Raw genomic sequence first — 16,462 nt, forward strand, 5'->3', positions numbered from 1 at the left:
TATTGTATAATTCCATTTATGTGGAATGTCCAGACAGGCCAATATATAGAGACAGAAAGTAGATTAATGTTTGTCTAGGGCTGGTGGTGGGGGGTAGGGGGACAGGGTGGTGATGACTAAAGGTGCACAGTTCTTTTGGGGTGGGGAAAATGTTCTAAAACTGATAGTAGTGATGATTGTACAACTCTGAGACTATACTAAAAACCATTGAATTGTATACTTCAAAATGGGTGAATTGTATGATATATGAATTACATCTCAATAAAACTCTTTAAAAAAGACTATTATTTTATATCTTTAGAGAGATAAGAAAATAATATAGAAGAAAAGAAGTCTCCTAAAGCAGACTTTACAGTAAGTGAAGCACTGGAGCATTGTGCTGCAGACTGCACAAGTGATGCATGCCCCTTTCTTGCCAACTGTACACTTTCAATAATGGCATCAAATAATGGAGGCCATTATAAGGAAGGCAAAGGCAAGGCCAAGAGTCTCACAGATTTGGGAGGTTCCTCCCTGCCGACTGGTACATTTGGCAGCAGTTTAAATAGTTGAACTTTTTCCTTTTTGTTATATGTATAGAGTTTCACTAAAAGTTTCACAAATAGAAAAGCTACCATTCTTAAAATTTTTTTTTTAAATCAAAGTATAGTTGATTTACAATGTTATATTAGTTTCAGGTGTACAACATAGTAATTCTATATCTTTATAGACTATACTCCATATTAAACTTATTATAAAATATTTGTTATATTCACGGTTCTCTACATTTTTGTATGTTATTTATTTTATACATAGTAGTTTGTGCCTCTTAAACACCTTCCCCTATCTACCACTTCCCACATCACTTTCCCCCACTGGTAACCACTAGTTTGTTCTCTGCATCCATAAGTCTATTTCTGGTTTCTGATATTCATGAATTTGTTTTATTTTTTGGATTCCACATACAAGTGATAACATACCGTGTTTGTCTTTCTCTGTCTGACTTACTTCACTGAGCATAATACACTCCATCCATGTTGTTACAAATGACAAAATTTCATTCTTTTTAATGTCTGAGTAACATTTGATTGTATATATGTATATATATATATATATATATATATATAAAATTTTCTTTTCCATTCATGTGTTGATGGACACTTAGGTTGCTTCCATATCTTGGGTACTGTAAAGAGTAGTAGCCAAGATATGGGTTGTTTATTTTGTTGATATTGAGTTGTATGGGCTCTTTATATATTTTGAATATTAACCCCTTATCAGTCATATGATTTACAAATATTTTGTCTCATTCAGTAGGCTGACTTTTCATTTTGTTGATGATTTCCTTTGCTGTGTGAAAGCTTTTAATTTTAATTAGATCCCATTTGTTTATTTTTTATTATTATTTTTTCAATTTGTATTTTGGTTTATTGATTTTTTTTAACATCTTTATTGGAATATAATTGCTTTACAATGGTGTGTTAGTTTCTGCTTTATAACAAAGTGAATTACCATTTGTTTATTTTTGCTTGTCTGTCCCTTGCCTGAGGAGATAGATCCAAAAATATATTGCCAAGACTTATACCAAAGAGTGTACTGCTTACATTTTCTTCTAGGAGTTGTATGGTTTCTGGTCTTATATTTGGGTCTTTAATCCATTTTGAGTTCATTTTTGTATATGATGTGAGAAAATGTTCTAATTTCATTCACTTACATGTAGCTGTCCAGTTTTCCCAACACCACTTATTGAAGAGACTGTCTTTTTCTATAGTGTATTTTGGTCTCCTTTGTCATAGGTTAATTGACCATATGTGAATAGGTTTATATTCTGTTTCACTGATCTATGTGTCTGTTTTTGTGCCTACCATGCTGTTTTGATTATTGTAGCCTTATAGTTATAAAGTAATATAGTCTGAAGTCAGGGAGCATGATAGCTCCAGCTTTATTATTTTTCTCAAGATTACTTTGGCTCTTCAGGGTCTTTTGTGATTCAATATAAATTTAAGAATTATTTGTTCTACTTCTGTGAAAAATGTCATGGGTATTTTGATAGGGATTCCATTAAATCTGTAGATTGCTTTGGGTTGTATGGGCATTTTAACAATATTAATTATTCCAGTCTATGAACATGAAATATCTTTCCATTTCTTCGTATCGTCTTCAAATTCCTTCATTAATGTCTTATAGTTTTCATAGTGTAAGTCTTTCACTTCCTTGGTTAAGTTTATTCCTAGGTATTTCTTTTAGATGCAATTGTAAATGTGAATTTACAATTGCATCTAAAAGAAACACAAAATGTGAATTTACAATTGCATCTAAATGTGTTTTCTTGCTTTCTTTCTGGTAGTTCTTTATTAGTGTATAGAAAAACAACAAATTTCTTTATATTAATTTTGTATTCTACAACTTAACTGAATACATTTATTAGTTCTAATAGTTTTTGTGGTGGAGACTTTAGGGTTTTCTATATATAATATAAAGTTATCTGCAAATAGTGACAGTTTTACTTCTTCCCTTCCAATTTGGATGACTTTTCTTTCTTTTTTCTTTTTCTTTTTTGGTCTGATTGCTGGGGCTAAGACTTCTGATACTATGTTAAGTAGAAATGGCAAGAGTGAGCATCCTTGTCTTGTTCTTGATTTTAGAGGGAAAGCTTTTAATTTTTCACCATTGAGTATAATGTTAGCTGTGAGTTTGTCATTATGACCTTTATTAAGTTGAGATATGTTCCCTCTATACCAACTTTGTTGACATTTTTTTTAACCTTGAACTGGTATTGAATTTTATCAAGTACTTTTCCTGTGTCTATTGAAATGATCATGTGATTTTTATCTTTCATTTTGTTAATGTGATGTATCACATTGATTTGCAGATAATGAGCTATCCTTGCTTTCATGGAATAAATCCCACTTGATCATTATGTATGATCCCTTTTTATATATTGTTGACTCTGGTTTGTTAATATGTTGGTGTAGATTTTTAAATTTATATTCATCAGAGATATAGATCTGTAATTTTCTCTCTTTTTTTGTAGTGTCTTTGCCTTTGGTATCAGGATAATGGTGATCTTTTAGAATGCGTTTGGGAGTGTTCCCTCCTCTTCAATTTTTTGAAATAGTTTGAGAAGGACAGGTATTAAATCTTTATAAGCTTGATAGAATTCCCTTGTGAAGTTTCTCTATTCTTTACTTCTTTTAGTCTCTTCCCTTGTAGTTTGGTGAGTTTTTAAATGTTATGCTATGTTCCTTTCTATTTAATTTTTGAATGTCTATTACAGATTCTTTTTTTTTTTTTTGCGGTACGTGGGCCTCTCACTGTTGTGGCCTCTCCCGTTGCAGAGCACAGGCTCCGGACGCGCAGGTTCAGCGGCCATGGCTCATGGGCCTAGCCGCTCGGCGGCATGTGGGATCCTCCCAGACCGGGGCACGAACCCGTGTCCTCTGCATCGGCAGGCGGACTCTCAACCAGTGCGCCACCAGGGAAGCCTTATTACAGATTTTTATTTTGTGGTACCATGGAGTTCATATATGTTGACCTGTAACTATATCTACTTGTTTTAAACTGATAGTCTTTTAAGTTCAAATGTATTCTAAAAGATTGAACATTTCCCCCACATTTTGGGTTGGTTTTTTTTTTTTGATGTCATATATTACATTTTTATGTTTATTCTTTAAAATTTATTGTATTTGTAGTTGATTTTACACTTTTAGTCTTTTAACTTTTGTACTAGGTTGTTTAAGTGGCTGATTCACAGCCTTTACTATTTATTTGCCTTTGCTAGTGGGATTTTTCTTTTCCTATAAATTCTTACTTCTTGTTATAACCTTTTCTTTTCCACTTAAAGAAGACCCTTTAACAGTTCTTGTAATGTCAGTTTAGTATTGATGAATTATTTTAGTTTCTGCTTGTCTGAGTAGCCCTTTATCTCTCCTTCAATTCTGAATGATAACCTTGCTGAGTGGAATATCTTAGATTGTAGGTTTTTCCCCTTCATCCCTTTAAATATATCATACCATTGCCTTCTGGTCTGCAAAGTTTCTACTGAAAAATCAGCTGTTAGCCTATGGGAGTTCCCTTGTATGTGACTCTTTGTTTTTCTCCTGCTGCCTTTAGAATTATTTCTTTATGTTTAACTTCTTCCATTTTAATTATGATATGTCTTGGTGTGGGTCTCTTTGGGTTCATCTTCTTTGGGGCTCTCTGTGACTCCTGTACCTGGACATTTGTTTTCTTCTTCAAGTTTGGGAAGTTTTCAGCCATAATTTCATCAAATTCTCTTTCCTTCTTCTTCTGCAACCCCTATAATTTGAATGTTAATATGCTTGATGTAGTCCCAGAGGTCTCTTAAGTTGTCCTCATTAAAAAATTGGGAGACTTTTGTTATTCTATCTTCCAGATCGCTTATGCATTCTTCTGTATCACCTAATCTGCTCTTAATTCCCTCTAGTGTATTTTTCTTTTCATTTATTGTATTCTTCAGCTCCTTTCTTCCTATTTTCCAGTTCTTTATTAAAATTCTCACTGTGTTCATCTATTCTTTTCCCAAGTTCAATTAGCATTCTTATTATTAACACTTTGAACTCTATCTGGTAAATTATTTATCTCTGTTTCATTAATTGTTTTCTTCAGGTTGTTTTTCTTGTTTTTTTTAAATTTCCATTTGAAACAGATTCCTCTGTCTTCTCATTTTGTTTAACTCCCTCTGTCTCTATGAAATTAGGTGAAACCTATCCTCTGATCAGAGCCATATCCTGGTGTCGAGAGTGTGTCCTTGTTTGGGAGCATCCCTATGTAGTCTGCATGTGCCCAGTGGCTTTAGTGGGAGAACTGGATCCGAAATGAGCATGGGTTGGGTCTTTCCCCAGGATGTGCTGGCAACCACCACCTTTGTGGGAGGTAGGGCTGGAGTTGGGGATTCTAGAGCCAGAGCCATGTGAAAGCTGGGTCTTCTATGCTCAATTACTGTCATGACCCTATTGGGGAAAGGGTTTTGGCTTGAGGGACTGGAGCAGGAACCTGAAGTTTTTGGGTTTCTTCCAGGTGTGAAAACAGTCTCTGCCTCATTTGGGGGCACGGCCAGTGCCTGAGGGATTGGGTCTGCACTTCTGTGCTGTTTTCACATATTCCTTCGTGCAACTGCCCTGGTTAGAGGCTTCCCTGGCTGGAGGTGTTAGTGCCACCCTACTGAGCTGGTTTCACTTTCTCCCAAGGGTGCATGGGCACACAGCTTCGGAAATGGCAGTCTCTGCCCTGGAGCTAGTTTCACTCCCTGCCAAGTGTGTGCACTGCTGTGCACATTGGTAATGACTGTCTCTGCCTCAGTGAGAGGCAGGGCCAAGGTCCAAGCTGGCTCTGTTCCCTCCAAGTAGACACACTCTCATTGGCAATGGCAGCATCTGCCTTAGTGGGAATCTGTGCCAGGGCAAGAGGGGCTAGGGAAGGAGCCCAGTTCAGGCTGAGGGACATGCTTGGGAGATCCTGGCAAGCTGGGTAGGGGCCCAGGCAGTTTTCAATCTGCTGCCTCCACTCTGTGACTGGAAGTAAGCAAGTCTGTGTGTGCGCTCTTGAAGTGTGGAGCATGGTTTCTTATATCCCTCTGGTAAGCCCTACTGGTTTCAGAGCAGCTAAGGGAACTCATCCTTCCAGTGTCAGACCTCAGGGGTGGGGGCCTAATATGGGGCTTGAACCCTTTACTCTCCAGAGAGGATTCCCAAATCTGTGATATCCCCTCCACTTTTGTATTTCCATCTAGGGGTGCAGATCCTGACCGTATCACTTCTCCTCCCTTCCTACCAGACTCTGTGTGGACCTTTCTTTACAGCCTCGGTTTTAGAAGAGCCGTTCTGCTAGTCCCCAAGTCAATTTCAGTAAGAGTTGCTCTATAGGTAGTTGCAGTTCATGAGGGGAGGTGAGCCCAGTGTCCTTTTACTCTGCCCCCTTGATCTTCCTCTCCTTTACTTCCACCTGCCAAGCCCTTCAAGAGATCATCAACTGTGTGTACCAGCTGCCCATAACACTACATTGAAGTGTTAGCAGCCCTGGGGCTGACAGTTCATACTAGCATAACACTGTCTTGTTACCTTTTCGACTTGGCAAAATCCTAGTATCCATTTTCTCACCTAGTTTCCTAAGCTTCCCCCTAGGTTTATAGAGATATAATTGACATATAACCCTGTTAAAGTTTAAGGTGTAAACGTGATTTGATACATGTATATATTGTGCAATGATTATCATAATAAGGTTAGTGAACACATCCATCGCCTCATATAATTACTTTTCTTTTTGTGTAGTGAGAACATTAAAGCCTACTCTCCTATTGTATTTCAAGTATGCAGTAGAGTATTACTAACTATAGTCAGTATGCTGTATATAATTGCATACCCAGAACTTATCCTATAATTGAATTTTCTACCCTTTGAACAACATCTCCCCAATCCCCCCCATCCCTCAGCCACTGGTAATTACCATTCTACTTTCTATTGCTTTGAGTTCCACTTTTTTTAGATTCCACATATAAGTGAAATGGTACATATTTGCTTTTCTCTGTCTGACTTATTTCACTTAACATAATGCCCTCAAATTCCATTTATGCTGTCACTAGCAGCAGATTTCTTTCTTTCTCATGGCTGAGTAATATTCCATTGTGTATATATATATCTCACATCTTCTTTATACATTCATCTGTTGATGGACACATAGGTTGCTTCCATATCTTGGCTATTGTGAATAATGCTGCAATGAACATGGGGGTGAAAATATCTCTTTGAGATAGTAATTTCATTTCCTTTGGATATACACCCAGAAGTGGGATGGCTGGATCAGATGGTAGTTCTATTTTTAATCATTTGAGGAAACTCCATAATGCAAATTTACTGAATTCATTTATTAGTTCTAAGGGCTTTTTTTTTTTTTTGAGTCTTTAGGGTTTTTTTATATATGAGATCATATCATCTGCAAAAAAAGACAATTTTAATTCTTCCTTTCTGATTTGGATACCTTTTATTTCTTTATATTGCCATTATTGGCTAAGATTTCCAGTACTATGTTGAATAGGAATGGAAATAATGGGCACACTAGTCTTATTCCTTGTCTTAGAGAAAAACGTGCAATTTCTCACTGTTGAATATGATATGTCATATACAATCTTTATTATGTTGAAGTACATTCCTTCTAAACTGAATTTGTTGAGTTGTTTTTAAAGGTTAAATTTTGTCAAATGTTTTTCTGCGTCTACTGAGATGATCATATGATGTTACATTATTGATTTGTGTATGCTGAACTATCCTTGCTTCTCAGGGATGAATCTCACTTGATCATGGTATGTGATCGTTTGATGTGCTGTTTGGGTTGTTAGTATTTGTTGAGAAGTTTTGCATCAATATTCATCAAGGATATTGGTTTGCAGTTTTCTTTCCTTGTAGTGTCCTTATCTAGATTTGGTATCTGATCCATAAAATGAGTTTGGAAATGTTCCTTTCTCTTCAGTTTTTTGGAAGAGTCTGAGAAAGATTGGTGTCAATTCTCCTTTAAATGTGTGGAAGAATTCACCAGTGAACCATGTGGTCCTGGATTTTTCTGTTTTGGGAGATTTTTGATTACTAGTTAAATCTCCTTACCTATTATTGGTCTGTTCATATATTCTTTCTCTTCATGATTAACTGTAGGTAAGTTGTATGTTTCTACGAATTTATCTGTTTCTTATAGATTATTCATTTTGTTGGCATATAATCTTTCATAGTAGTCTCTCATGATCTTTTGTATTTCTGTGGTTATCAGCTCTAATATTTCCTCTTCATTTTCTCATTTTATTTATTTGAGTCTTCTTTCTTCTTTTTCTCTTAGTCCAGCTAAAGTGTTTTCAATTTTGTTTGTCTTTTCAAAACCCAACTCATTTCCATTGATCTTTTGTATTGTTTCTATAGTCTCTAGTTCATTTATTTCTGCTCTGACCCTTGTTACTTCCTTTGATCTGTTAAGTTTGAGATTAGTTTGTCCTTCTTTTCCTAGGTCCTTGAGATGAAAAGTTAGGTGGTTGAGAAAAGTTAGGTGGTTCTCTTAAAAATGTAGGTGTTTATTGCTATAAACTTCACTCTTTTACTGCTTTGTTGCATACCATACATTTTGGCATGTTGTGTTTCCATTTTCATTGGTTTTGAGATATTTTTGAATTCCCCTTTTTATTTTTTTCACATCTTTATTGGAGTATAATTGCTGTACAATGTTGTGTTAGTTTCTGCTGCACAACAAAGTGAATCAGATATATGTATACATATATCCCCATGTCCCCTCCCTCCCACCCTCCTTATCCCATCCCTCTAAGTTGTCACAAAGCATCGAGTTGATCTCCCTGTGCTATGCAGTAGCTTCCCACTAGCCATCCATTTTACATTTGGTAAAGTATATATGTCAATGCTATTCTCTCACTTTGTCCCAGGTTACCCTTCCCTCCCTCAAGTCTGTTCTCTACGTCTGTGTCTTTATTCCTGTCCTGCCACTAGGTACATCAGTACCATTTTTCAGGATTCCATATGTACATGTTAGCATACAGTATTTGTTTTTCTCTTTCTGACTTACTTCACTCTGTATGACAGACTCTTGGTCCATCCACCTCACTACAAATAACTCAACTTCATTCTTTTTAATGGCTGAGTAATATTCCATTGTATATATGTACCACATCTTCTTTATCAATTCATCTGTTGATGGACACTTATGTTGCTTCCATGTCCTGGATAAATAGCGTTGCCATGAACCCTGTGGTATGTGTCTCTTTTTGAATTATGGTTTTCTCAGGGTATATGCCCAGTAGTGGGATTGCTGAGTGATATGGTAGTTCTATTTTCAGTTTTTTAAGGAACTTCCGTACTGTTCTCCATAGTGGCTATATCAACTTACATTCCCACCAACAGTGCAAGAGGGTTCCCTTTTCTCCACACCCTCTCCAGCACTTCTGTTTGTAGATTTTTTGGTGATGGCCATTCTGACCGGTGTGAGGTGATATCTCATTGTGGTTTTGATTTACATTTCTCTAATGATTAATGATGCTGAGCATCTTTTCATGTGTTTGTTGGCAATCCGTATGTCTACTTTGAAGAAATGTCTATTTAGGTCTTCCACACATTTTTGGATTGGGTTATTTGATTTTTTCATATTGAGCTGCATGAGCTGCTTCTATATTATGGAGATTAAATTGTCAGTTACTTTGTTTGCAAATACTTTATCCCATTCTGAGGGATGTCTTTTTGTCTTATTTAGTTTCCTTTGCTGTGCAAAAGCTTTTAAGTTTCATTAGGTCCCATTTTTTTGTTTTTGATTTTATTTCCATTTCTATAGGAGGTGGGTTGAAAAAGATCTTGCCTTGATTTATGTCATAGATTATTCTGCCTATGTTTTCCTCTAGTGTTTTATAATGTCTGGCTTTAATCCATTTTGTCTTTAATCCGTTTTGAGGTTATTTTTGTGCATGGTGTTAGGAAGTTTTCTAATTTCATTCTTTTACATGTAGCTGTAAAGTTTTCCCAGCACCACTTATTGAAGAGGCTGTCTTTTCTTGATTGTATATTCTTGCCTCTGTCAAAGATAACGTGACCATATGTGTGTGGGTTTATCTCTGGGCTTTCTATCCAGTTCCATTGATCTATATTTCTGTTTTTGTGCCAGTACCATACTGTCTTGATTACTGTTGCTTTGTAGTATAGTATGAAGTCAGGTAGCCTGATTCCTCTAGCTCTGTTTATCTTTCTCAAGATTGCTTTGGCTATTCAGGGTCTTTTGTGTTTCCACACAAATTGTAAAATTTCTTGTTCTAGTTCTGTGAAAAATGCCATTGGTAATTGGATAGGGATTGCATTGAATCTGTAGATTGTTTGGATAGTATAGTCATTTTCACAATGTTGTTTCTTCCAATCCAAAAACATGGTATATCTCTCCATCTGTTTGTATTTTCTTTGATTTCTTTCATCAGTGTCTTATAGTTTTCTGCATACAGGTGTTTTGCCTCCTTAGGTAGGTTTATTCCTAAGTATTTTATTCTTTTTGTTGGAATGGTAGATGGGAGTGTTTCCTTTATTTCTCTTTCTGTTTTTTTGTTGTTACTGAATAGGAATTCATGAGATTTTTGTGCATTAATTTTGTATCCTGCTACTTTACCAGATTCATTGAGTAGTTCTAATAGTTTTCTGGTGGCATCTTTAGGATTCTCTATGCATAGTATCATGTCATCTGCAAACAGTGACAGTTTTACTTCTTCTTTTCTGATTTGGATTCCTTTTATTTTTTTTCTTCTCTGATTGCTGTGGCTAAAACTTCCAAAACTGTGTTGAATAATAGTGGTGAGAGTGGGCAACCTTGTCTTGTTCCTGATCTTAGTGGAAATGGTTTCAGTTTTACACCATTGAGAATGATGTTGGCTGTGGGTTTGTCATATATGACCTTTATTATGTTGAGGTAAGTTCCCTCTATGCCTACTTTATGGAGGGTTTTTATCATAAATGGGTGTTGAATTTTGTTGAAAGCTTTTTCTGCATCTATTGAGATGATCATATGGTTTTCTCCTTCAATTTGCTAATATGCTGTATCACATTGATTGATTTGCATATATTGAAGAATCCTTGCATTCCTGGGATAAACCCCACTTGATCATGGTGTAGGATCCTTTTAATGTGCTGTTGGATTCTGTTTGCTAGTATTTTGTTGAGGATTTTTACATCTATGTTCATCAGTGATATTGGCCTGTAGTTTTCTCTTTTGTGACTTCTTTATTTGTGACATCTGGTTTTGGTATCAGGGTGATGGTGGCCTCGTAGAATGAGTTTGGGAGTGTTCCTCCCTCTGCTATATTTTGGAAGAGTTTGAGAAGGATAAGTGTTAGCTCTTCTCTAAATGTTTAATAGAATTTGCCTGTGAAGCCATCTGGTCCTGGGCTTTTGTTTGTTGCAAGATTTTTAATCACAGTTTCAATTTCAGTGCTTGTGATTGGTCTGTTTATATTTTCTATTTCTTCCTGGTTCCGTCTCGGAAGGTTGTGCTTTTCTAAAAATTTGTCTATTTTTTCCAGGTTTTTCATTTTATTGGCATATAATTGCTCATACTAATCTCTCATGAACCTTGTTATTTCTGTAGGGTCATTTGTTACTTCTCCTTTTTCATTTCTAATTCTGTTGACTTGAGTCTCCTTTTTTCTTGACGAGTCTGTCTAATGATTTATCAATTTTGTTTATCTTCCCAAAGAAACATCTTTTAGTTTTATTGAACTTTGCTATTGTTTCCTTCATCTTTTTCATTTATTTCTGATCTCCTCCTTATGATTTCTGTCCTTCTGCTAACTTTGGGGTATTTTTGTTCTTCTTTCTCTAATTGCTTTAGGTGTAAAGTTGAGATTTTTCTTGTTTCTTGAGGTAGGATTGTATTGCTATTAACTTCCTTTTTAGAACTGCTTTTGCTGCATCCCATAGGTTTTGGTTCATCGTGTTTTCATTGTCATTTGTTTCTAGCTATTATTTTTTAACATCTTTTGTGGAGTATAATTTCTTTAAATGGTGTGTTAGTTTCTGCTTTAAACAAAGTGAATCAGCTATATATATACATATGTCCCCATATCTCCTCCCTTTTGCATCTCCCTCCCACCCTCCCTATCCCACCTCTCTAGGTGGTCACAAAGCAAGGAGCATAGGGAGGGGGAAGGGTAAGCTGGGACGAAGTGATAGAGTGGCATGTTTCTAGGTATTTGTTGATTTCTTCTTTGATTTCTTCAGTGATCTCTTGGTTATTTAGTAGTGTATTGTTAAGCCTCCATGTGTTTGTATTTTTTTTACTGTAATTGATATCGAGTCATAACATTGTTTTTGGGAAAGATACCTGATATGATTTCAATTTTCTTAAATTAACCAAAGCTTGATTTGTGACCCAAAATATGATCTACCCTGGCGAATGTTCCATGAGCACTTGAGAAGATAGTATATTCTGTTGTTTTTGGATGGAATGTCCTATAAATATCAATTAAATCTGTCTTGTTTAATGTGTTATTTACAGCCTGTGTTTCCTTATTTATTTTCATTTTAGTTGATCTGTCCATTGGTGAAAGTAGGGTGTTAAAATTCCCTACTGTTATTGTGTTACTGTCGACTTCCCCTTTTATGGCTGTTAGCATTTGCCTTATGTATTGAGGTGCTCCTATTTTGGGTGCATAAAAATTTACAATTGTTATATCTTTGTCTTGATTTGATCCCTTGATCATTATGTAGTGTCCTTATTTGTCTCTTGTAATAGTCTTTATTTTAAAGTCTAATGAGAATTGCTATTCCAGCTTTCTTTTAATTTCCATTTGTATGGAATATCTTTTTCCATCCCCTCACTTTCAGTCTGTATGTGTCCCTAGGTGTGATATGGGTCTCTTGTACGCAGCATATATACAGGTCTTGTTTTTGTATCCATTCAGCCAGTCTATGTCCTTTGGTTGGAGCATTTAATTCATTTACATTTAAGGTAATTATTGATATGTATATTCCTATTACCATTTTCTTAATTGTTTTGGATTTGTTATTATAGGTCTTTTCCTTCCTTTGTGTTTTCTGCCTAGAAAAGTTCCTTTTTATATTCTCTGTCCTTTCTAAATGAGATCCTTACTGGGTAGAGTAATCTTGGTTGTAGGTTTTTCCCTTTCATCACTGTAAATATGTCCTGCCACTCCCTTCTGGCTTGCAGAATTTCTGCTGAAAGATTAGCAGTTAACCTTATGGAGATTCCCTTGTATGTTATTTGTTGCTTTTCCCTTGCTGCTTTCAATATTTTTTCTTTAATTTTTTTTTTTTTTTTTTCAGTACGCGGGCCTCTCACTGTTGTGGCCTTTCCCATTGCAGAGCACAGCCTCCGGACGTGCAGGCTCAGCGGCCATGGCTCACAGGCCCAGCCACTCCGCGGCATGTGGGATCCTCCCAGACCGGGACACGAACCCGTGTCCCCTGCATCGGCAGGCAGACTCTCAACCACTGTGCCACCAGGGAAGCCCTGTATTTAATTTTTGATAGTGTGATTGATATGTGTCTTGGTGTGTTTCTCTTTGGATTTTTCCTGTCTGGGACTCTCTGTCCTTCCTGGACTTGACTGACTATTTCCTTTCGCATATTAGGGAAGTTTTCAACTATAATCTCTTCAAATATATTCTCAGTCCCTTTCTCTTTCTCTTCCTCTTCTGGGACCCCTATAATTCGAATGTTGGTGTGTTTAATATTGTCCTAGAGGTCTCTGAGACTGTTCTCAATTTTTTTCTTTCTTTTTTCTATGTTCTGCATTGTGGGAATTATTTCCAGTATTTTATCTTCCAGGTCACTTATCCATTCTTCTGCCTCAGTTATTCTGCTATTGATTCCTTCTAGAGAATTTTTTATTTCATTTAGTTTGTTCTTCATCACTGTTTGTTTGCTCCTTAGTTCTTCTAGGTCCCTGTTAAACATTTCTTGTATTTTCTCCATTCTATTTCCAAGATTTTGGATCATCTCTACTATCATTACTCTGAATTCTTTTTCAGGTAGACTGCCTATTTCCTCTTCATTTTTTTGGTCTGCTGAGTTTTTACCTTGCTCCTTCATCTGCTGTGTATTTCTCTGTCTTCTCATTTTGCTTAACTCACTGTGTTTGGCATGTCCTTTTCACAGGCTGAAGTTTCATAATTCCTATTGTTTTTGTTGTCAACCCCTAGTGGGTAAGGTTGTTTCAGTGTGTTCTGTAGGCTTCCTGGTTGAGGTGACTGGTGCCTGTGTTCTGGTGGATGAGGCTGGATTTTGTCTTTCTAGTGGGCTGGACAGTGTCTGGTGTTGTGTTTTGCAGTGTCTGTGAACTTATTATGATTTTAGCCAGCCTCTCTGCTAATGGGTGGGGTTGTGTTCCCGTCTTGCTAGTTGTTTGGCATAGCGTGTCCAGCACTGGAACTTGATAGTCGTTGATTGGAGCTGGGTCTTAGTGTTGAGATGGAGATGTCTGGCAGAACTCTCACCGATTGATATTACATGGGGTCGGGAGATCTCTGGTGGTCCAATGTCCTGAACTCGGCTCTCCCACCTCAGAGGCTCAGGCCTGACACCAGGCTGGAGCACCTAGCCCCTGTCAGCCACACGGCTGGATTCAGTCGGTGGCGGCAGAAGTGGTTTCATGAGCATGGCGACGGCTCCTGTGCAGGGGTGGCAGCAGCAGCGGTGGCCCATTATATGACTTTTGATTGAATAATTTATTCCATATACATTTAAAGTAATTATTGATAGGCCAGGACCTACTAATTTCATATAATTTGTTTCCTGGCTATTTTGTAATTCCCTTCTTCCTTTGTTTCTCTCTTCTTTTGTAAATTAATGATTTTTAGAGTGGTGTGCTTTTCTTTTCTTTATCTTTTGTGTATCTAATGAAGGTTTTTGCTTTGTAGTTACCATGAGGCTTTCATAAAACATTTTATTGATATACAGTCTATTTTATTTATTTATTTTTATTTTATTTTATTTTTTTTATGCAGTATGCGGGCCTCTCACTGTTGTGGCCTTGACGCGCAGGCTCAGCGGCCATAGGCTCACGGGCCCAGCCGCTCCGCGGCACGTGGGATCCTCCCAGACTGGGGCACGAACCCGTGTACCCTGCATCGGCAGGCAAACTCCCAACCACTGCGCCACCGGGGAAGCCCTACAGTCTATTTTATGCTGGTAACAACTTAACTTCAATTACATACAAAACTCTATCCTTTTATTCCCCACCCCAACAATTATGTTTGATGTCACAATATATGCAATTTTACATTGTGTATCAACTAACAAATTATTATAGTTGTAATTAAAAAGTACTTTTTGCTTTAACCTTTATCCTATAGTTAAGTGGTTAACAAACCACCATATTACAGTATTAAAGTATTATGAATTTGACCACATACTTACTTTTACCAGTGTGTTTTATGTTTTCATCTTACTTATTAGATTCCTTTTATTTCAACTTGAAGGACTTTCAGCATTTTTAAAAGTCTGGTCTAGTTGTTATGAACTCCCTCATATTTTGTTTCTGAAAGTATTTCATCTTCATTTCTGAAGGACAAATTTTCTGGGCCAAGTATTCTTGATTGGCAGTTTTTTCTTTTAGCACTTTAAATATATCATCTTATTCTCTCCTAATCTGCAAGTTTCTGGTGAGGAATCTGCTGGTAGCCTCATGGGGGTTTTCTTGTATGTGAGGAACTTTATTTTTCCTGCTGCTTTGAAAATGCACTTTTTGTCTTTGATTTTAGACAATTTTAAAATAATGTGTCTTGTAGGAGATTATTTTGGGTTGAAATTTAGTGGTGGGAGGTCTATGAGTTTCATGAACTTTGATGTCCAAATCTGTTCCCAGATTTGAGAAATTTTCAGCCAGTATTGTTTTCAATAAACGTTATGTCCCTTTCTCCCTATCTTCTCCTTCTGGCACTCCAGTATGCATAGGTTTCTTATTTTAGTGATATCTCATTTTTCACTAGACTTTCTTCACTCTTTTTCATTCTTTTTTTTTCTTTGGTCTTCTCTGAATGGATAATTTTAAATGACCTGTATTCTTCCTCTTAGATTCTTTTCTCTTCTTAGTCCAATCTTTTGCTGATGTTTTCTATTGCAGGTTTTATTTCATCTTTGTATTCTTCAGTTCCTGAATTACTATTTAGTTCTTTTTAATAATTCCTGTTTCTCTGTTAAAGTTCTTATTTTGTTTGTGCATAATTTTCTTGATTTCATTGACTTGTCTTTCTGTGTTTTCCTGTAGAACACTTAGCTTCCTTAAAACAACTATTTTGAGTCCTTTATTGGGAAAATCACAGACCAAATCATGGATCTCCATTTCTTTCTTTTTGAATTTTTCTTGCTCCAACTCTGTGCTAGAATTTCTTTGCTGGGCTCCCAGACTTCCACAAAGGCACCCTTCTCTGTAGGTATTTGTCAAAATTAGTGTTCTTTGAGAGAAGACAGTAGAACTCTTATTCTGCCATGGTAATGATGCTACTTCTCCTAAATTTGGGTTTGGCTTTAGAGAACATAGTGAGCCTTTTGGCTCAGAAATGCCTTAGCCGTTCTCACTGCTTACAATAGACTAAGGCTGGGTGACCAAATAAGTAGAGACAGCACAAATTCAATGATCTCCTTTGCCATATTTTGTGTCTTGAGTCTTAAACAATAGAAATTTATTTTTGCACAATTCTGGAGGCTGGAAGTGTGAGATCAAATTCTTGATTGCAGGGTTGGTTTCTCCTGAGGCCCCTCTCCTTGGCTTGTAGATGGCCATCTTCTCCCTGTGTCTTCATATGGTGGTCCCTCTATGTGTGTCTGTGTGCTCATCTCCTCTTCTTATAAGGACATCAGTCATGTTGGATTAGGGCCCACTCTAATGACCTCATTTTAACTTAATTATCTCTTTCAAGGCACTATCTCCAAATACAGTCACATTTTGAAGTAATGGGTATTAGGTCTTCAACATATGAATTTTTATG

Source organism: Grampus griseus (assembly GCF_964374135.1).
Source record: "Grampus griseus genome assembly, chromosome: 3".
NCBI classification, from domain to species: domain Eukaryota; kingdom Metazoa; phylum Chordata; class Mammalia; order Artiodactyla; family Delphinidae; genus Grampus; species Grampus griseus.